The 26,062-nt window shown below is 42.8% G+C and overlaps 1 long non-coding RNA gene across 1 annotated transcript in view; it reads left to right on the forward strand.

Annotated features, from left to right (window-relative positions):
• Window positions 1-1,430: 1,430 nt before the first annotated feature.
• LOC110474476 (uncharacterized) overlaps window positions 1,431-26,062 on the forward strand; it is a 59,296-nt gene continuing 34,664 nt past the window's right edge. The window contains exons 1-4 of the long non-coding RNA XR_002466077.3: window positions 1,431-4,805; window positions 9,558-9,600; window positions 14,381-14,658; window positions 17,097-25,948. This is a non-coding gene — a long non-coding RNA (uncharacterized LOC110474476). The remainder of the gene's footprint in view (window positions 4,806-9,557; window positions 9,601-14,380; window positions 14,659-17,096; window positions 25,949-26,062) is intronic.

Genomic DNA, 26,062 nt, shown 5'->3' on the forward strand with positions numbered 1-26,062 from the left:
AAAAGTCCAGTGCTTCTGTAGTTCTGTTTGCTGATGCACAGCTGTAAATGCATTCCCTGGCTAACAAGTGCTTCAGAGACATCAGGGTGTCCATTTAAGCCATTGTTTGTACCCATAAACCATGGTAAATCATTCCATTCTGGTTTTTTTAACCCCCAGGACCCTCCTTGTTGAGATTTTTTTTACAGTGAGTGAGTTCCAAGTGCTTCTGACTTGGATCACAGAAGCAAGTTCCCCACCTGCCTCCGTAAGTGACTCATGCTCTAACCTCGGTCAGGTCACTTAGATGGTGTTGTTGTTCTCTATTTCATAGTCTTTAAAAGGCATATTTTGATCTCCTCGCAATTCTGACATTGTAACTTTTTTCTGGCTCTAGCAACAGTCTGTATCATTTTGGATATACATTATCTTGTACAAAAATACCCACCCACATCTCATACCCTGAAAAATCACAGTAGCCAAACCTCCAAATTTAGATTGAAAAATGTAGAGTTGTGCAGACAAGAGGACATTTTTCCAAATGTGAGTCGATAGCCTTTTTCTCTGTAAATAGTTTGGTCTATCAGAAATTTGTAGAGTTTAAATTTGCAACTCAGGCTCCTGCTGGGAGCTCCTGGACAAACTGGACCACCTGGCAGGCAGAGCTGTACTCCAGTGGTGTTTTGCTCTGGGGGTGAAGATGGTTTCACTGCAGATGTCCAATAACTGGATACTGGTGCCCTTCCCCTCTCAGTACTGTCCCATCCCCTGCATCCTCTCTGCCTCTCCCCACAGCTGACTTTCACATGCTGCTGTCTCCTTGCTGCCTCACCTCCAATAACTGAGGAAGAAGTGGAAGCAATACCAGACAAAACAATTTTCCTACTGTATTTTAGCCTGGCTATGCAAATACTTGTAGCAGCAAAAAGCAGCAAGGAGATCTCTTCACTGAACCTGTAATCCTGGGCTGGAAAAAGCCCTATTCAGATGCACTCATCAGTGGATCTTTCTGCCATCCTGTTAAACCCCTCTCCCTTCCCACCTCACACCTGCCAAAGCAGGTTTACATCAAAAGTATCTAATCCAATTTTTTTTCTTTTTTTTTCTTAAACTTTTTTTGAGAGACCTGTGAGGACAGAAGCAGTTAAGGAAAAAAAAACCCATCCAGTTTTGCTGCATTTTGGGAGGAAATGAACTTGTGTGTTTTGAAGCATTCCCACAAGGCTCAGATTTTAGAGCACGATGAATCACTCTCTGAAGGTTCCTGTTTCTTCTCCTCTGCCTGCACAAGGTGCCCAGATGGGGGCTGTGGGCTCTGTGAGGATCCAGCCGTGCTCCTGGCAGGCAGGGCCAGCTTGCAGGGGAGCAGGGTGGCTGTGCCCTCTGTTCTCACACAGGCAGGCCCTCCTGCCTTTGGCAGGTGACTGTGCCAGCAGTGCTTGGACAGTCCCAGGGCTGTGTGATGCTGTTCCTGTCCTGCCCAAGCCAGTCTCTCCCTAGGATGTGTCAGTTCAGAGCTCTCCTGATGTGTCCAAGAGCAGTTTGCACTGCCAGGGTTGCCCACTTGGCCATGACTTCAAATACCCTCAGTCTGTCTGTGGAAGACCACATGGATATAAAAGACTATCCCCCTTTATAAAGGTTAAATGTAGCTAATTCATGGCAATTATATGTCATTCTAATTTACCAAAGTGTCTGCATCCTGAGCTACCACCTTCCTGATCCTCACCAGATCCTCTGCCAACAGGACAGTGGTGGCATCAGAGGGCACGTGATATTTTCTGGGACTTGGGCATCCATGGCTCATTATGAGGAACAGAATATGGAGTTGAAGATCCTTTACTGAGAAGCCCCTGGCTCTGGATCCATAAATAAATCACCCTTTATGAAACTTGCTCACATCTGTGCTGTCTCAAGCACGGGCAGAGGGAAGCTGTCAGCCTGGGCACAGAGCTTCACTGGCACAGAAGGAATAGTCTGGAAGGAAGAGAATGACACATATCATGCCTTTACTTTGTGCAGCAATCTCGATATTTTGTATGTACTTATTGCTCTGAGTTTGTCTCCCTTTCCCACCTGTACTTACACTGTCTTTTTTCTGAGGCTTGTTATTATTTCTATTGAGCAATCTTCAGCCGAACTGGGAGAGCTCACAGTGACTCACTTACTTGAACATTATTGCCTAGTTCTTTACACAAGACAGATTGGATATGAATGAGATCTCTTGTCCTCATGAGCATTATATTTATTTCACAAGACATTTTCTTCAGAACTCTCCCTGCAATAAATTATGTGGTATATTTATTTTTTTCTTCTACCATGCTATAGCTCTGTCCCTTTTTTTGTTGTTTCTCATTTTTTTAGACACTTCTTCTTCTATGATCTGCTGTTGTTGTTTTCTGATTTTTTTTCTTCTCACAATCTCTTAGCTGTATCCTTGGAATTTTTTCCCTTGTGCATTTTTTAGCACAGTACATGTATTCAATGTACTCAAAATGAGAGCTTGAGATAAGTATTTAAAGTAACAAAATGATTTCCCTCTCTTATCTTTCAGATATTGTGTAATGACTGGGGAAAAAAGGAAAGAAAAAAAAAAATAAAAGCAGGTGAAATGTTTTAAATGAAGTATAAAACTGTAAGGAATGCAACCGTAATGTATCATTTTCTGATTTCATAATGTCAGCTAAGTGAAAGATTTTGTAGGTGCTTTACTTCTAAAGAAACACTTAGTTGGATTTTAGCAGCTGCTTTTGGGAAGAGCCTAAAAATGCTGAAAGCCCTATGTAATCAAAGTAAAAGTGAGTATATTTAGGGTGGATGAAATGGGACTTAAAGGCAGCACATGACCATGGTATTTATAAGAGTCCCATCTTAGGTCTCTGTGTCATTGTCAGTGTACATCACTATGCTCCCTTGCTTCCCAGCTCTCCTGCCTGATCTGTCAACCCCTCTCAACCTTTTTATTCCCACATTGCTTGGTGGAGGTGTAGTAGAAATCTGAATTTTGTCCAGTTGTGGCCTTTCTGAGGGTCTGTGCTGGAGGGAAGTATGGTTTGAACTAAAATTGTAATGCAAATAACCCAAAGGGTGGTTTTGAAATCCAAGTAAAAGCTGGAACTTCAATATTGCTGAACAAGGTTCAGCTAGTATGGATGAGTGTTTCACTTCAAGACTAATGTCTTATGTCTAAAACTAGAATTAAACTTCTTTACCTGGAATGCAGCACCACCCTAGGGCATGTCATTCGTGGCAGTGGTGGGATTTCTCTCCTTGGTGACTTTCAGGGATCACCTACACAAAAAACATCCCCGGTCTGGTCTGGTGTTGATGTTAATGAAGCTCCAAGAAGAAGGAGGCTGGCCTAGAAACCTCCAGAGGTCCTTTTCAAATGTTTTTTCTATGAACTTACAGTTCTGGTAAGTGTGTTACAGTAAAATAACCAGATGGACTTTTTTTGGAAGTATAGAACAGATACCCTGAGGGCAGAAAACAGTATGAGGAGAAGACGCCATGGGTGGGGGTGGGGAGATATTTCCATTTATGAGTTATAGAATCAGGACTCCTACAAGGAGTTGAGAAATTTGTCTTGATCTGGAGATGAGAAAAACAAACACTTCTTATCTCTTTACAGTAAGGCTGCCTGGCTTGTGGTCCTCACCCTGTCTCAAGAAGGGTAGCCAGTGTTCCAAATGTTGGGGTCAGGCTGGTTCCTGCTCTATTTCATCAGTCTGATGTACATCTCTTTCCAGAAGGGATTAAATGTGTCTTGTCTCCTGTGGTTATATTAAAGGGCAGAGAGGAGGCAAGGAGCCTTTTACTTCTGGGAATGTTCTGCCTGGGGTAGGGGGAGGAAACAGCAGCCAAGCCTCACTGCTGTCCCCGAGGCTAATGCAGGAGAACTCTGTGGTGAGACCTGAGCCTTGGTTCCCCTGTGCTCAGGGCCACACTGGCAGGAGAGGGGTGCAGGAAAAGTGTTGGGAAGGGTGAGATTGACTGTGTGTCCAGCACCCCCACCATGGGGGTGGTTTGCAGCCAGGGTTGCTGAGCTAAGGACACCCCACTCTGAGATGTGTTGTGCAAATTCTTAATTTCACCCCTGGGACAAGCCAGTAGCTTTTTCTCCCTTTTCTGTACACGTTCCTCTAACTAGATCAGCCAAAACCTTCTGCTGTCACTAAAACTGATGGGTTTTCTTGTGTAAAACGAGATTTTTGTACTCATCAAGGCCAGGTCTGGCTGCTCTGCCAGTAGATGTCCCTGCATGTCTGGCTGTGGTGGATGTGCTGTCTTTTCCTGGGAAAAGTGACTTCCAACACACTGAACTTCACATCATTCCCGCTGAGTATTTTTCATATGAATTTTAATTTTTTTCCCCTCTCATTTGGGCTTCTGGTGTAAAGTTTAATCAATCTCTACGAATATAAAAGCTGAACTTAAAAGGAAAGATCATTATTTTATCGCAAAGCCGCCTTTTCACAATCTTTAAATATTTTTGTGTTTATTTCTAAAACAGAGTACTGACACCAGACAAAGTCCCTGAACCTCTTTGCCCTGCTCCGTCCTTCACTCCTGTTCTGCGTCATGCATTCAAATAACTTTCACATTTTTTCACTTCCTTGGATTGCAGCATTTTCTTGAAGCAGATATTGCTTTGGTGCACTGAATTGAACAAAACAAAATGAAACCAAATCGTGCTCAGCACCAGGTACTCAGTGCTTGGTAGGAGTCACTTGGCAATTTTACAGATGCTGAGAATCTCAACCTTCAGCCCTTAAGGTGTTTCCTGTAATATGAGAATTTATCAGCTGGCTTTCAGAGCCACGTAGGTGAGTTTTAAGTGTTTTCAGCAGTGCTCTGTGCTCTGTATTATAATCCTGCAATTACATATTTGCATGCCTGCTAAATTAGCACTAGAAAGTTATCTTCAAAAGTGCAAAGCCTTTCACTGCTACTCTTCCTGGGAATACAGAGATGATAATTGTTACGGAGGAAAATTACCTTTACACGGTATTGATTTTGTGCCCTGCTGCCTGTCATCATTCCTGGGTAGATTTTTCCAGGCTCAGGACAGGGAGCAGCTGTGCTGGGAGCCCGTGCTGGTGGCTGTGGAAGGACAGGGCAGCACTGGCAGCTGCGGCATCGCTGCCACCCCCTTGACTCGTGGGGGGCACAAGTGACCCACCCCAGCAGCCTTTCATTCCAGCTTTGAAGCAGGGGTAGCTTCAAAAAGCTGGGAGCCACAGCCTTGGAGTGGGGAAATGGCTCAATAAATTGGTGTAATATAAGTATTTATTGATTTAAGAGCAGTCTTTTCTTTTGCCTTGCTTTTGTCTTCTAAGGGAACTTTCTTTTAAATTTATGTCCCACATTGTCACATCAGGAGGAAAATACATGAGAAATGTTTTGTTATTTCAAATTTATCACGTATTACGTCAGCTGGCATTGTGGACTCACAATATGTAATGCTTCATAAATTATGAAAAATAAATGTTTTATGGGCTTACTACGCACTCTGTTTGAAAACCGTTGAGCTGGGGAGACTCGGTGACCCCCGTACAAATTAATGTGCACATGATTTTCATTATTGCAGCTCAGATAGGAAGTTGGAACATCTTTATATATTTATTTAAAGGAAAATGAGGACAGAAGTTGCTTGAATACAGTTAGACTTTCTGGCAAGAAGCAGGTATCATTTAACCCAGCTCATAACCTATTGCTTCCCTCACAGTCATTGTTATTCCAGGCCAAAGCTTAAACTCAAAATCAGAGCTGTGAGGACTTAGCATGAGCTTCCAGAGGTCAAATCCTGCAACCTTTAGCCAGGCAAACTAAACCTCCGAGTTGGTAGGATTTTGTCTGCGCAAGGACTGCGGCGTTTGCAGAACACGAGTCAAGCACAAGTCAGGCTCCTGCAGAAGGGAAGGCAGTGAAGGATATTCCTGCCCATCTTTCCAGCCCTGCTTCCCCTGAGCGTGATGGAGAGCGACAATCAAACAAGAGCCGCCCATCTCAGCTGTCAAGGGCCTCACCAGGAACAAAAAGCTCGGTCTCAGGGTACCAAGGATCTCAACCTCACAGCACAGCATCCTTCAGTGTGGAGCTGCAGGAATCTACGGGAAGTGCACACACGGGGAACTGTGTCATCCCGTTTTCCGAGGAGCAGAAGTTCATTCCAACATGTGTTGCATGGGAGGTGCGTCCTTGGGGGGAAAGGGCATGGTGACAGGAGGTACCAGGAACGGTCAAGCACTCACAGCTATTTTTTTTTATCCCCCTCGCACCCAAATATTTCTGTGCCTTGCAGAGGTCAGGTGTTGAAGCTCTCCCCTGGATGGTTTTTATATCGCACAGATCCACCACTGTGTTTCTAATAAAGCCATCAGGAGCACAACCGGGAGCTCCCTGCATGATCTTAAGCAATATAAGTCACTGCTTCAGAGGACTCTCTTAACTTGGGGCTGGATACACTCAAAAATCTTCCAAGTTATTCTCTCCTAATTCAAGTCAGCTGAGGCATCAAAATGCTGGGCAGATGGACAAGATCCCTTGGCTGCAGCAAGCCCATTTTCTGCTGCTACTCTTGTTGCAGTCAAAAATTAGAGACTTTTATTGTAAGTGTTTTCTATTTAATCAGTGATATTTTGAGAATTTAACATTTACATAAGCATACTAAAGGAGATTCCTGTGTGCTTTCTAGTGTAAAAGACTGTGCTCTAAGCATCCTTACTTGCCCTAGACCGGATCTTAAAATCGTAGTTTTCCTTCACTCCTTTACTTTTCTTTCTCTTCATATGGCTACTAAGAATTACTGGATTTATAGACAGTGCTTAAGGACAGTCACTACTGCATTCGCTTGGTCGAGAAAGTGATAGGATTTTCTTGTCAGCTGTATTTTCTTTGGCTTATTAACTTCAATTGTTCTTCACATTAGGGAGAGGCAAGAGAACAGATAAGTAAGGAAAGTGCGACCCAAGTTCGTACTTTCTTTTTTATTTTTGCTGTGACTTAAATAGTTGAGAAGAGCTCCTGCCTCTGCCTCTCTCCTCCAGTGGATGGCAGTTGAATACCACGGAACGGAGCAGAGCTGATTGCACCTCGTTGTAACTCTCTCAAGGAGGCAACCGCTGATTGGAATTAGCTGTTCTTTGCCTGGTGAAATAGCACTCAGAAATACCTGAAGAATTAGAAAAGGAAGAAATGGAAAGCGTTTTCAATTTAAACTGCTTTGTTACTAGAGCAGGAGCAGATCTAAAAGTTTCCTTCAGCAGCTGAGGGGGAAAAAAAGAGTCCTATATCGATATACACAAATTTCAAGTGTTTCCTTTTTATATGTTAATATTAATTTTCAGTATATGGATGCTAATGAAAAAAAGTTCCTGATTTTCATTTTGCTTCCTGACCTCCACAGTCTTTAGGTTTTAGAACTATATGCATAATTTCAGCATGAATAATAAATTTTAAAGGCAAATTTCCCTTTCTTGAAGTCTCAGCTGCACCAGGAAGAATAGGACAACTCCCAGGGACTGGGATTGTGATGTGAATATAGTCATCATTGAAACTGCAACTAGTTTGGAAATGTTCCCCTAAAAGAAAAGTTTAAAACAAACATTCCAATCAGAAACAGAAACCATGTTCCTCTTAAAAACAGGTCTCCTTCAACTCCTCCAGTTTATAGCACATACCCTTGGGCTATTACAGTCTAGAAAAATCTGAAATAAAACCACACTGTTTTCTGGGTCTGATCATGCATCACTCCCTCTAAAAGAAGTTTTAGGGCCTCCTGAGAAATACAAGGTTTAGGCCTTCCTGACACATGTTGCTTCTTTTTAAAGAAAACAGCCTAGTGCATCTTTATGGCAAATGAATAATGTTAGTTTTTCTTTATAAGGAATCACAGATGGATTGAAACAGAAAGCTTTAATAAAATATTTGCAATTCCAGCTGTATATAAATAATATTATGGTCAGTATCCTTGTTGTTTTTAACAGAAGTTATTTACTTTTCAAATTTTATTTGCTCCTACATGTAGTCTCATGCTGTTGTAGTATAAGATCAGACACAAATAACTGTTTACACTAAAAATTAAGTTTCTGTAAGTAACTATTTAAAAATGTTTCCTTTTATGTTTACTGCTGAAGGATCTCGAGCACTCCTGCCAGAAAGGGAAGTATTTATTATCTCTCTTTTACAGATGAGGAAACTGAGACACTGTGAAATTAAAAGCTTTGGGAAATTAGTGCACAGTAAATTACGGTGTGAATTTACTGTGTACCAACCACCCCGCACGAACTCATCATGTGGACTGGCAAAGAAAAAGGATTAAACTCCCTTAAATTATCTCACATTTGCCATGGACAGACAGTTGCCATGGATCAGCTGACATGCAGCAACTTCTCAACCCACAGCGAATCCCCACGTTGGTGAGGAACTGTTCACAGGGGCTCTGCTGCTCGTCTGCTCCAACTTAAGGCAAAAGTTTATTTGTCACTAATTTCCCCAGCTGGTTTACCTAAAAACCACAGAAGGAAATCTCTGGCAGGACTCAAAGTCAGACTCAAGTATCCTTGCAGCCGTGAAAGCAGAAGTTTTAAGTTAAAAGCAAAATATTGGGGGGAGATAAACTTTGTCTTTTTGAAGGGCGGAGCATCTGTAGGATGTGTCCAGGCAGTGTCTGGGTTAAACTGGTGAATTAGAGTGGTAAAATCAGAAGATGAGTCCTGGAATTTGAGAATCACCCTCATATCTTAGGGGTTTGGGGCATTAAAGTTGCTTCCAGCATCATGGCAGCACCTTACAGCCCAGTATGGAACTCCACATGAAGGAATCTGCCTGTCCTGGGAATTCCATGAGCCACCTCTTCCCACTCCATGCCTGTGCTGGGTCCGTGGCTGAGTGTTCAGGGCTCCCTGCAAGATCCCTTCACCTCACAGTGCCACTTGTGAGCACCAGAGCCACTGGCTGACCACTGCAGCCTGGTCAGTGTCCACGGGTCCCACAGTGGCCCTGGGCTCGGAGGCCACCGGCGAGGATCCAGGGGTGACCTCCTTGCCCCACAGCGGGCTGAGCAGCTGATGATGTTGAAACGACTTTGGCAGCAGCTCTCTCCATTGTGTCTGATCCAAGCTGGAGAGATGAGCACGTAGGGAGCTGGGACAAAGGTTGGCTGGTGGGAAGAGAATTACTGACAAGTTCATTCCACTAATAAACAAAGATATAAATGATGGTGCTATAAAAAAAAAGCAGGATTCTCTGGAGAAAAATGTAGAGAGACCTAGTAAGGAGGAGAGATGTTTAGACAACAGTTTTACATTATACTGCTTGGTAAAAAATGTTCTATTTTAGCTCCAAGCTTGAGTCTAGTTAGAGCTGCACCAGTGCTTAGGAAACAACATGTATTTTAATGCTCTGTGAACAGGAATAACTGATAACTAGTACATTTAAATGTGAAAAGCAGAACTTTTCTCTGAGTGAGACTTTATTTTTTTTGTTGTTGTTGTTATGGATTTTGTCTTCATAGTTTACATTGCAGCTATAGCATTCTACTGGCAGTCATTTATCTAATAACTTCTATATTTCAGGCTGTGGAAAATGCAGGATAACACACAGAGAGAAAAAGTGGTGGTAAGTTCCTTTACATTTCTATTTCAGGGCTGAAATTCTGAGCATAAATATACAGAAATTAGCACCTTTGTAACATCCCATCACTTATATCCAAAGTGTTACAAAAATAATAGGATCAGGGCACTGTTTCAATCCCTCTCACCCCAAAGGAAGTCTAAATACAGGTGCATTTACTTTTGGCATAACAGAAATTAAGACAAAAGGGTATGTCTGAGAAAATATGTATTTTTTCCCTGTGAAGCTTACTCTTAGAGAATGCCTGTTTGTGCTAGAGAAATGACTTGTGTGGGATATGACAGTGACCTTTTATAGAGGCCAGTCAGACTCACTGGGCTGTACTGTTGTAAAGGAAAACTCTATATAATATATACTATATATAATATATATATAAATATATATTTTATATATATAATATAAAACTTTATATAATTAACCTGTGGAATGCCCTTCCACAAGGTACTCTTGAAGTGTTGTCACTAATACTGTCTGTTTTCATAATTCAGGGCATCATCTGAAGCAATCTGCTGTTTCCCTTCATGAGATGCCTCCTCTGAATGGATCAGGAGGTCATGGTGACTCTGGTCACTGCTAGGGCTGGATGGATTTGAAGGGAAAGTCTGTGGCTGTTTCCAGAAATGAGCAAGAGGTGCAGCAAGAGCCCTGTGACAAGGACAGTCCAGGCTGCTGTGTGGATGAGAGGGAAGGTGTTACACCCCCCAGGCAGGCTGGCAAAGGAGAAGGGTGGGTCATGGCAGGGGCTGCCCATGTTCAGCTCTCAAAACACTTGAAGTTACTCACTGAAATGGTGGGAAAGGAGGAGACCCTGGTGCCTCAATGAGTGTATGGCTGATTTGCAAAGTAGAAAAAGGGAAGGTCTAAGAAGGTCCCATGGCTGGGTCTGAGAGATAGTCTTGGGCCTGGAGGCACTTGGTGTTCAGCACAGCTCTGCTTCTGGAGTGTATGGGAGGCAGAAGTGCCTCCATTCTGTTGAAACACCTCAGGGGTTCAGGCACAAAACCTTCGAGGGCACTGGAGTGTGTCTGAGGGTTGGTGAGTGCACATGGGGTGGGAGGAAGGACTGTCAGACCCTGTCTGTTGAACACATTTTTCTAAAGATTTATCCGCGAGGAGGGAGAAGTGGAAACAAGGATGTGGGAGTGAAGGATCTTCAGAGAGATGGTCCCTGGTTTGAGGACAATGATATTTGGAGAGCAGCTGAATTCCTGTTGTCTGGTGCTCTGACATATTGCTACACCATCCAAAAACACTTGTTCTCAGAACCTGCCATACAGAAATCATGGGAAATATTTGAACTTTAGATGACTCCAGACTTCAGTTGCAGTTTAGTAGGATTTTAAGGCTGGCACTTTATATATATATATGACATATATAAATACACACACACATGCAATATATATGTATGTGTGTGTGTGTGTATTTATATATATACCTTAAGTTGTTTTGATTTTGTCAAATAAATTCAGTAGCTCTTGTTTAAGGTAGAACTGGTGGAGAGAGTCTCATGCAGGAAGAGATTTGATGGAACCGTGTTAAGCATCAGGGAATTAGCATCAGAGGTTCTTCAAATGCTTCATTCAAGGCCAGCTTGTAGTTAACCCGAATATTTGATTTGAAGTCATGCTGGTTTCACATGTCAAGCTACCCTGGCACTGTGTGAAAGTGGTGGGAGGAGAGCCTGGATGGGAGGAATGAGCAAGTAGGGAAGGATTTGGTTATCAAAGCAGAGGACTTAGATTCAATAGTAATTGACAGGAGGGGATTACTTCTGCTGGTGGTTCAGACAAGGGCTCTATCCCAATACATGAGGCCACCCCTCAGACAAACAGAAGGACCTCCATGTGCATTGCCAGCTTCATCCAGGGACAAGGAGACGGTGCAAGGACTTTGCTGCCAGCCCAGGGAAATGGCGGGTTTGCTAAAGCCCAGCTCTCAAGAATATTAATAAAAATAAATGGTTTTACCCTTTCTGGTCCTGCTTATAGCAGGCTGCTAATAATGCCTTATGAGGCTGCTGCACAGTTCAATCAATAATTTGATTTTTCTGCCCTAGAGCTGCCACAAGCACGAACCCCACGCTGAAGTGGCTGAGTGAGGATCTGGCTGTAGAGACAGAATGAGGCAGCAAAGGGGGACTGTGGCATGTGGCACCTTGTGACTTCCAGAAAACTTAGGGATGGACCCTTCGTGCTGAGCCCCGTCCACCAAGGCCACTGCCACATCCCACGGGTGCTCCTTGATGCTGGTGCTGGTTATTTATATATTTCTGTGTCGCCTATGGAAACATTCGGGTTTGACAAAGGGAAAAAGCAATTTGGCGTCCTTTGACTGAGGAAGGTTGATTTTCATTCGAGACAGAATGGCTCATTTTTACCTTTTTAGCTCCTGGAAGAGTAAAAAGTGAGAGGTCAAACCTGCATCACCATGACAACCCCTGCAGTGAGGGTTTTTGAGCAGATGAAGGGGAGTGATAATGGAGCTGAAGTTTCTGCCCGTTCATAGTCACTGGGCTTTTTGTTTTGTTTTCCTTGTTTCTTTCCTTTAGGCCCTGTAAGGTGTGGCCCCATGGATTTTTCAGGGTTTGGAAGATAACACTGGCCAGTTTAAACACATGCTCTGTTTGAGATCAGTCCTTGGTGCTGCAGTGCCTGGACAGACGTGGAGTGTATATAAACCATATAAAAACAGGGATTGTAAGAGATAGTCATGGAAGATCAAACATCCCCTCAAATGCATTCCCTACACTCCTGTAGGTGCAGCACGCCAACAAGTGCAGTGGTATTACCCAGTTTGCATCAAAGAGAACTGTCATCTCTGCCTTTTCTGACAGCACCTTTGGAGTCCAAAAATAAGCTCAATAAAAGAGCAATTCTCTGAGGAGAGGAGGCATTGTAGAAAAGAAGGAATTCCAAATAGGGTGGAGGTCTAAGGAGATAAACTCGGGAGGGGCTGCAGGTGGAAACTCATTTGAGTTGCTGAGCTCCTGCCCCCATTTTCTAGACCTGCACAAGGGGGAATGTGTAGGAATGTGTAGGAACAGATTGCAGATAGCTGAGGTCACAGCTATGGAGCAAAACCAAGACAAATTGAAGTCCCACAAACAATACCCTAGATTCCTTTTACCTAAAAACTGAGTCTTCTCCAGGGAAAAGCAAGCAAAAGAACAGATTACTCATTTTTGAACACCCTTGGTTGTTTTAGGTACCTACTAAATCTGGTGTTTTCCTAAAGGGGGAAGACCTCTCAGACTGGAATATGCCTCATTTGACATGCAAACACAGCACCTATGAAGGGTCATCCTCAAACCCCAACTAGAGGTTCCAGATATTTGAATATTACGCCTCTTCAAAAGTTATGAATCATCCTTTCTTTACCTTCTTGTTGTCATTGCAACAAAAAATGAAACAGAATAAGAAATACTAGTTCAGGTATTAGAGTGTCAGAAAAGTTAATTTTGTGGGAAGATTTCCCCAGAGTCAGATTTCAGTGGGGGTCTGTACAGCCATCAGATAGTTACATGGAGAAGAGGAATAGTCAGGGTTAACACTAAAAAAGTTTTGAATGGCTATAAAACCTCGAGTTGAAGCAATTCTCTGTGCCCAAAGGATTAGGTTAAAGCTTTTGCAGTGCAGTGGAGATGAATTATTCCATTTTTGCCTAGTGAGTGGTTTCTCATATCTTCTTCCAAAGTGGTGGACGTGTCCCTTATGTCAGGATGGAGTTACACAGCCCACCACCCAGAAAGGCAAACTGCAAAGAAAGAGCACAGATACAGTGCCTCTACCACCAGATTTGAAACAATAGCTGCATCAACCCAGCAAGAAAGCAGAGCTGGGCTGTTGGGATCAGCCTGCAGATAAATCAAAGTGAATCTGAGTGATAGTGATGTGATGTTGCAATAATAATTCACTCCTCATGCTGATTTAGAAGAGGAAGCCAATTCAGAGCTTCAGAAGCACCAGGGCCAGCACGGAGCCCTGTGGGACAGAATGAAAGAGAATAGACAGTTCATATGGAAACAAAGTGGAGGTTATCAATTGCATAAAATACACACCTGGCAGAAGACAGATGAGAGAATTTCTGGAAATGCTTTGGATTATAATCTGTCCTTCAGACAACTGATTTATGAAAAGCTGGATTCTTGTGTTTTATTCAACCAATCTGAAAAAAATATATTAAATATGAATCCTCTCTCTGTATGTGAGAGGATTGCAGCAATAGTAATTTAAACAGGATGTTAGAGTATGACAGAAAATACAATTTTATCTTTACAGTGATGAGCCAGAGACCTCAATTTTCCTCTTCCTGTGATGTGACTCTCTTGAGTCAGACTTGAACTTTAGGTATGGTCTGAGAGGGGGCTGGATCACCTGTCTGCTGGTGCATCTCAGGACAAACCTTTTTGGGAGCTCAGTCTTTGAGGACAAAATAAAATATGCCAATCATACTGGCATCACACCATTTGGAGGCTTTAATTACATTTATTTGATTTTTATTCCTTGCTGCAACTCTACTCATCTGTTTCCAGGCACAGTGGAGTCAAGGCAACCTGATGTTGTTTTCAATTTACCAACATCTCTTTGGAAAACAGACCCATCTCACTGTAGAAATGTTCTGAAAACAAATTGAAACAGTTCCTCCTACCGCCAACAATAGAAATCAAGTGCCAGAGCTTTATTTTACACTTTCCTTGGATAATACTGGGACATAAATGATACCTGGTAATTGTATGTTCATTGGCATTGTATTTTTAACATTTCAGGTGATTAAGGTGGAGTCACAGACCTTTAATTTTTAATTTGGAGAAAAAGCTTTCCCATGACAATGGAGTGCATAGTTTCAAGATGAAATTCAGCCTAGGAAAGACCCGTGGACTGGCACAGAAAGTGTGAAATACCACATGAGCTCTGCTAATAAGTCAGTACAGCTGTAAGAAGTCAATGCAGTATCAGCTGATACCTGGGAGAAGAAAACCACAAACCCGTTTCTCTCTGCAGAGCATTTCCAGCACACCTTAAGCCTGTGAACGACGCTGGCATGGTGAGCAAATATTGCTGTCTGTGGGTTAAAGTTCAAATGCATCACTTGAGCAGATGAGGAGTTCAAGCAGGGCAGAACAACTTGCCATTTCCTTCGGGGAGCGGTGGCCGTGGGGTGGGGAGGGACGTGGGTGTGAGAGTAGGATGCAGACAGTCACAGCCCTTCTACAGCAATTACCATAAAGATTAAATAAATACAATAGCCTAATTTCACATGGAAGTACACTTTAATTAAGTCTCTGCAGAACAATGAGCTGCTTCCATAAGAGCTGTGAAAATCATCACTAGGGACTGTCCAGAGGAAGAGAGAAACAAACAAGAGAAGGTCTCTTTGTATAGAAAATATGTACAGGAAGTATCTTGAAAAACTTGTCCCCAGTTAATTTACCTAGGAGGAATTAATGACAAACTCCATGGTTTTGCTCTGGTTTTATATAAGTTTCCCATCCTAGAGCCTCATGGCTCTTCCCAGATTGAGTTTGTCAATTCATTTGCAGACCAATACAATTTTTTTTTGCATTTCTAGACTATTGCAAAAGCATCACAGCTTGTTGTGTGTGATGTATGCCAGTGGGCTTAGCTTGGCTGAAATGCTTCTGAGAGGCAAAGTTGCGCAAGATAAGCTCCAGGTGTATATATATATATATAAAACAGTTCTCCCAATTCAGGTAATGATGCATTCCCTATGTCAATATGGTCAGGGATAGAGTTAGTATGAGGTGTTAGGGGAGCATCACCTGTAGAACCTCCCTTCACCCTTTCCATTATTTTCTTTATCTTCCTTATGATCAGGGATCCTAATGCACAAGAACAACATGAAAATTAACCAATTTGCCATTACCATTTTAACAAACACCTAGCTGCATTTTCTGAGTGCACAGAAGTTTGGCCAGGGTCATGGTTCTTCTCTTCCTGAGATTGGGATGTTCGACAGAAAACAGTACAGCTTCTGGCATCACATCAGCCACCCCTGACTTGTGGTGAGCTTCAGCTCAGTAACACCTAAAGAAGATGCACCTTCATCGCAAAGGCAGAACTGAGATGTTCCCTAAATCCCAGCCAGATACAAATCTTCACAGAGTATGAGTGACAGGGCAGCTTGATATTTGTGAAGGAAGATTTTGCCATGAAGCTTGGATGAGTAGTGGGTGTAAATTAAAAAATGACTTTTTTTTTCCACCTCAGAATCTATTATAAATCTATGATAATCTATTATACTTTAAAAAAATATTATTGCTTTAGAGAGTGCCATCTGGTAGCTTTCAGCTATCAGCTCAGCAAGGTTCAGGAAGGTTAGACCTGGGGAAGTACAAGATCACTTTTGTGCTTAATGCTCATCTTACACCAAGGTTGTGGAGGCTTTTGGTCAGGCACTGCCTTTGTTTGCTTTCTTTGTTTTTATGCAGCTAGGTAACATAGCTGGGCCCAGCTCCACAGAGGGTGTCTTGGGCACGTCTACACTGCAACCCAAAAATCATTACAACCAGACAATCAGCTCTCAGAGCATGCCAGGGTCTGCTTTTTCTTTGAAAAGGAGTTGAAGCACTTGTGGAGGTTTAATCGAAATCTGAATGCATGTGACTGAAATTGGCTCCCTGTGATTATTTATACAAGTAAATCTCTGCTTCTCACAAGTTCCCAGAAATCAAATGCCAGACTTTTATGATCATTTTTTTAAAAAATAAGTAAATATTTGTTGAAAATTCTTTGCTGTATTAATTTTTCTCTGCCTTCTCTCAGGCAGCCCTGATAGCAATGGAGAGACTCCTGGTGTGCATCAATCAACCCAGAGAAGAGGGACCAAAATAGCTGATTACTGGGTCTATAATGTCTTATCCTCAGAATGAAACGAAATTTTCATTTAGCTTTTAGAATGGCTTGTTTTCCTCATTCATCTGCATGCCCAGCTAAAATCTTCCAGGAAGTGATCCTTGTTTCAACAGTAGGTATGTCAGGTACAGGTATTTTAAGGAGGAGGTAGTTTAAGCCAAGGGCTGCATATTTCCATGTTTTCCTAACCCCCAGTTGAAAACCCATCTGCCACTAAGTGGTTTATAACTTGACAGTCAGCCACCACTATTTTTTAAAATGTTCTATAATGTTGATAATGTCAGCCAGTCCCTGTTGCTAACCTTTTTTTTTTTCTTTTACTTTCTTTATTTTTTTTTTTGTGGTAACCCTTTTACCTTCTTTTTCCCTGCTCAGACCCATTAGCAGGATGTTGTGCAATATGGTGCTTGTCATCTGTTTCAAAGACACAGTGATGAGATACAGGTATGCCAGATGGATAAACCTAGTGTGACTAATTATTGTGTATTTGCCTTTAATTATTATCATTTATTACCAGAGAAAAGACAATAGAGGTTCCCAGACTTGGAAGGGAATGTCGGCAGAAGGGGAATTTTTGTCTTTTTGGGTTTTTTCTTTTTTTTTTCCAAGAGACTGGCACATCAGCAAGAAAAGTTTTCTTCTTGGAGAGAAATACTACAATACATCCAAGACAAGAGGAGACAACATGACCCAGGGAATACTTTCCTTTCCCTGGCACATACTTGAGGATCACATCTCTCACAGGTAATAAATAAGTTTTGTGTACCTATAGAACAAGTATTCTCTTGGCTGAATATCCACTCAGGGCATAAGGAATGTATGGATATCCTTCAGTCAACTCTCAGAGAGGTCTGAGTTCAAAGCGACCTCCAAAAATCACCCAGCCCAACCCCCTGGAATTGGCAGGGACACCTTCCACAAGACCAGATTGCTCAGAGCCCCGTCCAACCTGGCCTTGAACACGGTCAGGAATGTGGCATCCACAGTTTCTCTGGGCAGCCTGTGCCTACAGGTAGGCTACAGTCCTCTCTAGTCTGGTTTTGGAGACATTTGCAGCCCTGGCTCTGCCCTTTTGGCAGCAGAGAAAAGACTAAACCATAAGATGTACATTATGTCCTCCATGGAGAGATGACACCTGAGGTCCTTGAGCAACAATTTCTGACAAAATCTGGCTCAGAGTAGGAAACACTGACATTGGTCTCTGTGCCATCACACTGAGCCTCGAACCCTTTAAATGGAATTTGCCTCTGTATCTGACCCTCACATGCAACATTTCTACATTGTTTGGCAAAAAGGCAGATTTTTTTTTTTTCAGTATTGTGACCTTATTTTCAATCAATCCCTTCACAAACACACACATTTACAAGCGTGTGTTATAAAACAAACATTTTGAAACAAAGGGAACATTGCTGTTGCATTTCAATATATGCTGCTGAGGACAGGCACTTCACTCAACTCAGAACCCATAGCCTGGCACGCTGGATGATTTTGAGAGTCTAGAAGGCTGACAATGGTAAGAAACTTTTGGAAATGCTTAATGCTCTGGTCCCAAAAGCTGCTTTCAGGTTACAGCTGAATCAGCTGCCATTTACAAGTGCAGAGTGAGTTTATGATGGCTCATAAGCCTGATCTTGCTTATGGGGCACTGCACTTTAATTTGAGAGCAGCCACACTGATTTGGTAAACAGATTGAGGAAGAGCTTCAGACTCCAGGCTTTAAAATTCATGAGGATCTGATTTAGTACATTTTACACTGGTATTTTAACATATTTGCTCTATGGCTAAATTGCAGTGTAACCTAAAGGACCAGTCATATACCACAATCTACCATAGATAATACAAGATATAATCAATGTCACCAGGCTGCTGAGCTATTTCTATATTTAGTGTTTGTCAGGCAAATACATGCAAAGGCATTAAAACAACAAAGTCCGTACATGGATGATTTGTGAACAGGAGAAAAGGCTAAATTTGCCACTGTTTGCTCTGAATAGCTTACCCAGATTACAGGCCAATTTTGTTTTGGACAGAAATATTTTCCATCATAGAGTCTGCTGAAGTCAAGAGAGTACTATTCCTTTGGCCACAGGATGGGCTGAAGGGCTGGGCTGTATTTTGGGATTGGCAGCTCTGATCATCTCCCTTTAACCCATTTGAACAAAATTTGATTGGGATTTGACTGAGCATTTAATAGTCTGTGATTGCCTTGATTGTGGACTTCTACTTTTAAGCCAAACGCAATGTCATTATTATGTATCACGAAAGAACGATCCCTGATAACCAAAAAAAATATTACATTAAATTGGCATGCTGAGAATTAAATATGCAGATTCAGCCTAATGAAATATCTTGCCTTTGGTTGCAAGAGCCTTCATCATTCTTAAGAAGATTTAATGTTAATCTGACTTGGAGCTGTTTCAGTCCAATTATTTTTTCGCAAATTTTTGAGCTTTATTTTTTCTTTTCAGCAGCATTATTCTGTCTTGACAGTTTTTATTTTGTTATTTTTGTGGATATTGAGTAAATGGGAAACCAATTCAGAACCATTCTTAAGTAAAAATGAAATGCCCTGTAATCCAATTTTGATCAAAATTCATCTTTGCTTTTCGGGGACCGAGCAGCCTGTGCAGTTATCTCTGCACTGCACAAGTTGATAATAAAGCAAAGCAAAGCTCACATTCTTTTCCCTTTGCACGTGGTGGGAACTGGGCATTGTTCAGCTGGAGAACAATGTGCTGCTCCCCCAGCATGTGGCAAAGCAGCAGAATGGCAAGAAGAAGATTTCTCCCTTTGCTTCTGCTTCTGTTTCTCTAATGTCTGAAGTAAACCTTTCTTCCCACCTGTGGGTGGGTGGTTCTCTTCCCTGGAAACCTTCCTGTCTCCCTCCCCTGGTGTCCTGTGTTTGCAGAAGATAGCTCAGTGCTGCAACACCTCTCCCAAAAGCACTCCTAGGGAGCAAAGACACGTTCAGCTCTTGTCACAGACCTGGTTTACAGCTCCTCTGTCTTCCACTTCAGTACCCATTGCCTTTTGGTTATGCATGGATACAAAAGCCAATATAGATCACAAAAATACAATCCCTGTCCAAGCTGTGACTGGACAAAGAGGCCTCGTGTGTCTTACAAGGTGCAGGGAGGGTTTTTGCTTCATGTTTGCTTCAATGGCTCCAGCTGAGTTCTTAACTGGCTTTTATTCCACTTTGCCTGGCAGAAGCAGCACCTTAAGGAAGGCTTTTCTGGTGCAACATCAGCAAATATTGGTGGCTTAGAAACAGCTGTTTGCAATCAAGCAAAGCTGCTCCATTCCCCCAAAAATGCCCTTTTTCTTTCCCACCACTAATTTCTTCACCAGCTCCTCCTACCTACAGGCCAAACTTTTTTTCAATGTTCATTTCATATAACTTCCCACGTTCTAATGCAACAGGCATTCTTCTAGGATGAGACACAACACTGAGTATCATCAAGTTTTCAGGCATCCATCCACACAGGCTTCTAAGTCCACAGGATACTGTGATAGGTCATAAAGGAGGGATACATCATTAAATATCATCTCAACATTGTCATCACCTGCCACCTGTCCCCAAAAGGAAAAGTTAGTAACACGTCAGTATGAGAGATGATTAAATATAAGTCTGTGGTACCCTCCCAAGACACTGAGCAAATGCCTTCTTTTCCTTGGTAGCAGGAAGCTCATTACTAAAGGATAATCTCTTTTTAAAGAGCAGGAGTCATCTTCCCAAGGCATCTTTATGTTCAGCTACCCTTTATTAGTTCCCTTCTTGTTTGTGTCTACTCATCACATCTTGTAGTTTCTTGCTGCTTCACTCTCTCTGTTTCCTCACCATCTAACCTTAGACCATTCCCTTTCTTTCTTTCTCTCTGGAAATCTGCCTGCTGGTATTTTCCATGAATCCATCTGCATTAAATTATTTATAGATACAATAAAGTCCGCTTTTGTCTAATGTTTATTTTCTTTAATAACAAGAAACATGGGGAAAATGTTCCAAAGAACCGAAAAAGGACGTGAGTTTTCCTGGACGCTAGGCAACAGTAGCCAAAAAGTACAAAACAAGATGTAGGATGTTCATAAGATGCATCTAAAAATAATAATCTTAGTACTTTGGTATCTAATATGTTCTTTGAATATGTTATATTTCCCAAATCTGAGCCTTGGTTTTAATGCTGTCATGACACTCTGAATGTTTTAATGGACAATGAGTCACTATGGAGGCAACCAGGAGCAATAAGTAGATGGTAAAAATTAGAACAAACAATATATCTTGCTAAATGAGTCACTGCTAGTCCTTTGTTACCTTTTACTGTTTGTTTGAGTTTACTTTCCATCATGATTTAAAGGCTTTTCCCATCTCCTTTTCCAGTGGAGGGTTTTTGCTTCTCATTGCTTCTTTCTTCCCTTCAATTATGCGAGCCATGCAAGCATTTCCCCTTGAACACTTTCCAGCTTCCCACCCCGTACCTCACCCACTCCGTGTCCTCCCCCTCGTTTACACAGCTCCCTTCTCCACTGTGTTTCCTGCACTACCTACACGAACTGCACTCAGCATGGACATGGTGGGGGAGGGAGGGTGGAGAGGGAGAAAGTAAGGAGAGGACTTCTGAGGAATCTGTGTGAGTTTCAAACTGGAGGCTCCTCTGCACATGGAAAAGATGGAAGATGTAGAATAGGAAAGAGGAACAGATTCAAGAGCAGGTCCAGAGTGACCAGAGACAACCTCAAGGTAGGAGCATGTTGGTTCTCATCTCTTCAGAGGGAGCTGGAAGCTGCAGAGATGGGAACCCAGGAGATCCAGTCCCTGCTCTCCACAGCACCCACCTGAAGCACAATTCAGAGGGTAAGCCTTGTGGAGCTCTCCCTGCCACCTCTCCTGGCAAAAGGTTATTCAGCACGTGGGAAAGGTTGCTTTGTTTCTTACTCAATGTTCCATACCCCATGACCACTCACTTTACTGCAATTGCTTGTCTAAAACACTGTTCACTGCCCCTGTTCCCACTCCCATTCCAAAACCACAGGGAAAGGACACTGACACCACAGAAGCAATGAGCTGCATGTTAGGGCCATTCTTGCAGGAGGGGGATGAAATCTGCCTGGAGGACTTGCAAAATTCAGTCCCTGCTCTCCTCACAGTGGGATGTGGATGTAAATGTTGCCTCTTTCTCAGAGCAGCTTTTAAGTGTGAGTATTTGTCTCAGAAAGAACAAACACACACCATCAAACAACAACACAACTAACAAAAAAGCCCTCAGAGACCAGCAGCTCCCAAAAAATCAGCTCTCTGAAAAGATCAGTTCTCTCTGAAACTTCACTCATTTGGATTCAAAGGTACCTGGACGCAGAGCACTTGAGCTAGAGAAACTGCACATCTGTGGCATGTGTTTATTTATTTATATACCTGTTTTCCAATCTTGCACCTGCCTACTTTAGCTGATCTCTAGCTATCAAATTGTGATGGAGCAAAAGTAATAAAATGCCTGTAGGATAGAAAAACCCCGCCTGAAGTTCTCCCATAGCTCAACCAGACCTAGAAGATGCACAATTCAATTAAAAGAAATATAAAGTTTTTCTCTCCTCACCTCACCATTTCCCCCTTCTCTTCTGTGCATTTCATACATCCATATATATATATAGATATATATATAAATAAATACACACATACACACATACACACACACACACACACAAACCCACCCCTCCCCTTCCCAATCCTTCCTTTAAGGTTTAATTTAACAATAACATTTGCGATCGGGGTCCTGAGCATCTCAAGGGCATTGCGCTTGAAATTGCACACACTCCGCACCATTTATCATAGCCTGACATGTGTCATGTTCCAGACTGCAGCTCCAAGAGGTTACAGCTCACGACTGCTCCTTTGTTGATCAGCTGCCGAGACAACTGAGGCACCTTTCTTTCTTTTTTTCTTCCTCTCCTTCTTTCATTTTTTTTTATTATTAAAGCTGCACCGTCCTCTTTTCATAGGGCTCATTCTGACACAATGGAAAAAGAAAACAAATCTTTCTCTTCTCTGTGCAGTTCCCTCACCAGATCTTCATCAGCACAAATTCCAATCACATTTTATTTGGGTTCAGTAGCAAAGCTTTGGCTGGTTAATATTATTGATTAATACTGGATGTAAGAGGGATAAACTGTTTTCAAGGTAGCTCTGTGCCTGAAGAGAAGAAAAGGGTGTGTTACTGCCAAGGATATTGGGGATAGGGCTAAGGCAGTTCCAAAGTGCTTTTCTCTGGCAGCATCCAGACTTGCCAGGCCAGTGAATTCCTTCCATTGCTAAACTTCAGTCTTGCAACTTCAGGGAAATGAATTTTTTCTTCTCAAGAGTTTCTATTTCATTTACTCCACCTATGCACCTTCACTTCCTTGGTGCCTTGCAGACTTCTTGCTGCGTGCAGAGCACCTGAGACCTGTGTGTATCTTTGCAGGAATGATGCATACAGCAGTTAAGCAAACCAGGCTGTTTATAAACAAGAGCCACTGAATTGCATTCATAAATCACTTGTAGATCCTACTTTTTCCAGTCTTCATCCTGCCAATCAACATTTGTGTAGGGTATTGGTGCAGGTGTCACTGCCACTTAATGTGTAAAGGATGCAAGGTAGTACTGATAGCAAAGAATGGGGTCTGAACGCTGCTCTAAGATCTGAACAAAAGCAGACTTTGTATTGTTCTGCATTCTCAATAATGTCAGCATATCAGGTGAACTACAAATCTCTTTTTTTAGCTATTTACAATGAAGAGTTCTTGAAGGCAGGAAATGCTGAACTGGAGCTGATTTCTCCATTTCCTCTCCCCATTTTCATGTTCTGCTCTGTCCTGGAAGACCTCAAGCCTGAAGGTTCAGATCCCAAAGTCTGTCAGTGCTTTGGAATGATACTTGATCTTTCAGATTCCTATTCCCCTCTGAGCTCTAAATCACGCAGTGTTCGTCACCACCTGTTAGCATCAAGCACAGCCTCTGCCGACACAGTTGGAGTTGTCTTACTTTCTCTCACACTCTCAGCTCTTGTCGATGGATATTTTTGGAGGTTTCCTCGGTTTAGAGGCACTTGATTAATCAGTAGTGCCAGATGGGAAGGCTCAACCACTACCACCAAGTGTGTGTCACACGCCTATTAGATTCACTAACAGAGGGTTTTCTTGACATTGGCCAGCAAGATTTTGCACTTTGTCCTTCATTGTGTGTTTTTTGCCCATGTCAGACCTCTTTGCCTTCCAGTTTAGCACACTCTTCTCTAGAAGCCTGACCTGAACAGCGCTTTGCTGCCTGAAGGATGCCTTATTTCCTCCCTGTTTTTCAAGGAGAGAAAAGCCCAATTTTGTGTCTGTAGCTGGGTAGTGCCAGATTCACAGCATCCTCCCCGAGCTGCTCCTGGGCTCAGCATGGAGCCGGCTCCCCGCTGCCCGTGATGCATCTCCCCCTTCGCATCTCTGCTGGTGTTGCTGACCTTGACTGGATCTTGATCCCTGCCCACCCCCTTTGCCAGCGTCAAGGCCCCTGCCCGGCCCTGCAGGGATGATGCAGTGCCAGTGCCACCAGCTGGGATGGCACAAAGCAGAGCCGGGGCTGGGCCAGCTTCCAGCCACATCCCTCTGCCTGTCCTGGGGACAGCCACCACCTGCACAGCCCCGCCTCCCCCCACACTGAAAGGTGGCAGTCTGGCAAAGCCAGGACAAGGCACAGAGCACAGAGCGGTATAAGGGCAGAGACCAGCCTAAACGCTGCTTCTCCATCGCTTTGCCACCCTAAAAACCACTCGTCTGTGTGTGCCTGACGCTGGCAATGCCGCTCTGCCCCCAAGCAGCAAGGAAGCTGCTTGATTACCCAGTTTTAAAGGAATATGATGTCTCCCTAAAACTCTTAGGGAGGCTTACTGAGGATATTTAAGAGGGCTGGAGTTCTCTTATTTATGGAGGGGCTGTGCCCAGGGCGTGCCTGTGCCCGTCTCTCTTTTTAGGACACCTGTTCCCATGAAAGCTGCTGTGGTGTTTTAATTCCTCACTCCAGACTGCACAGGGGCCACTTTAGCCCCCAGCAGTTTTAAATGAAAGATGAATAATTTTAAGGGTATTTTGTGGATTTATAAGGAGGAAGTAAGGAGTCTACAGAAAGGGAAAAAATAGCAGTCTATGGCAAAAATATTAAAAATAACTAAAAACCCACTAAAAATAAAACCCCCCCTCAACTTTCCCTCTCCAACCATGGATATTGTCATTGTAATACTGCTCAAAAATGGGGTCCCATGGGCTGGGAGTGAAAGTGAAACACAGATACTATGAGTGTAATAGAAAAGCAAAAAGGAAAGCAGCACACACAGTAATCTGGTGAACAGGCTTCAGCTGAGACCATCCTCTGAATATCTCAACCATGGAGCAGAGCTAAGACTGGATTCAGAACTGGCTCAACATCCTCGTCTCCCTGTGGAAGGAAATACAGCTGGAGCAGCCTCTATTTATTGGGATGGCATTGGGGGATGCTGGAAATTAATTGACTCCTCGGATATGAGGAATAAAAGTAACCTTGCGTCTCTCTGCTAAAAAGAAAAGGAGAGAACCACCAAACCAAGCTACATATGAATGATAGGAGAACCAATAATGACTTAAAAAAAGTATTTAAATGCAATCAGGCATAGTGGAGGAAAGAATAATGACATGTGTACAGTAGACACAATGTAGATTACAATTTATAACAGGATACAGGATGGAGCCAGCCCTTGATTAGGGGACCATGTTACAAATTTTTCAGCATATGTCCTCTGTTTTTCTTTGCCTTGGCATAGGAGGCTGGGCACTGCTGGTAAGTAAATCAGATCGTCAGAAAATGCCCATGTTGATGAGAACTGCAGGATCCAAGGAAATTAACTTGACTTGTATTTTAGACAATTCTGCCATATCCATTCCTTGCCCAGAGCTGTCAACGGAGAAAGAGTTGTGCCTGCTTACAGCTTTAATCAGAGATAAAAATTACCCCTAGTTCATGAATATGTTTATCACGGAGATAAGTCAATGGCAGAGAATAGATTCTCAGCACACAGCTCTGCATGTCTTGCACTAAAACATGTCATATACTGATGTGTTTTGCTCTACAAATAGCACCCTCATACTCCACTCATTGTCCAGACACAGACAGAGCCTGGGCAGGGAAAAGTCCTTCAGAAGGAAGCACAAGGAGCTTTTGCTGATGAGTTTGGAGGACCTTAAAGCTCCTTGGGTGTCTGCTTGCTGTGGCTTGGCCACCATCTATGAATCCTTTACCAGACTGCCAGGGGAGAGGTGAAGAGGGAAATTATCATTTGGTCTGATCACAAAAGCTGTTGGGGCTCCTATGATCATCCTCTGTGTCCTGAGGCTCTGTCTCCCTCCTGGATGTGTTCCCAGCTGCTGTTGTCTGGACCCAACACTTCAGGCATGGCTCTTGACCATTAATACCAGTAAGTCATGCTCTGTGGTGGGGTGGGGGGAAGCTGTGATGTGCCGTTTCTTGTGGGTAGTCAGGCTATGATAAAAAGGAACCTGTATTCATGAATAATTTTTTTCCACTTTTA

The sequence above is a fragment of the Lonchura striata genome, chromosome 10 (assembly GCF_050655825.1).
Source record: "Lonchura striata isolate lonStrDom1 chromosome 10, ASM5065582v1, whole genome shotgun sequence".
Classification (NCBI taxonomy): domain Eukaryota; kingdom Metazoa; phylum Chordata; class Aves; order Passeriformes; family Estrildidae; genus Lonchura; species Lonchura striata.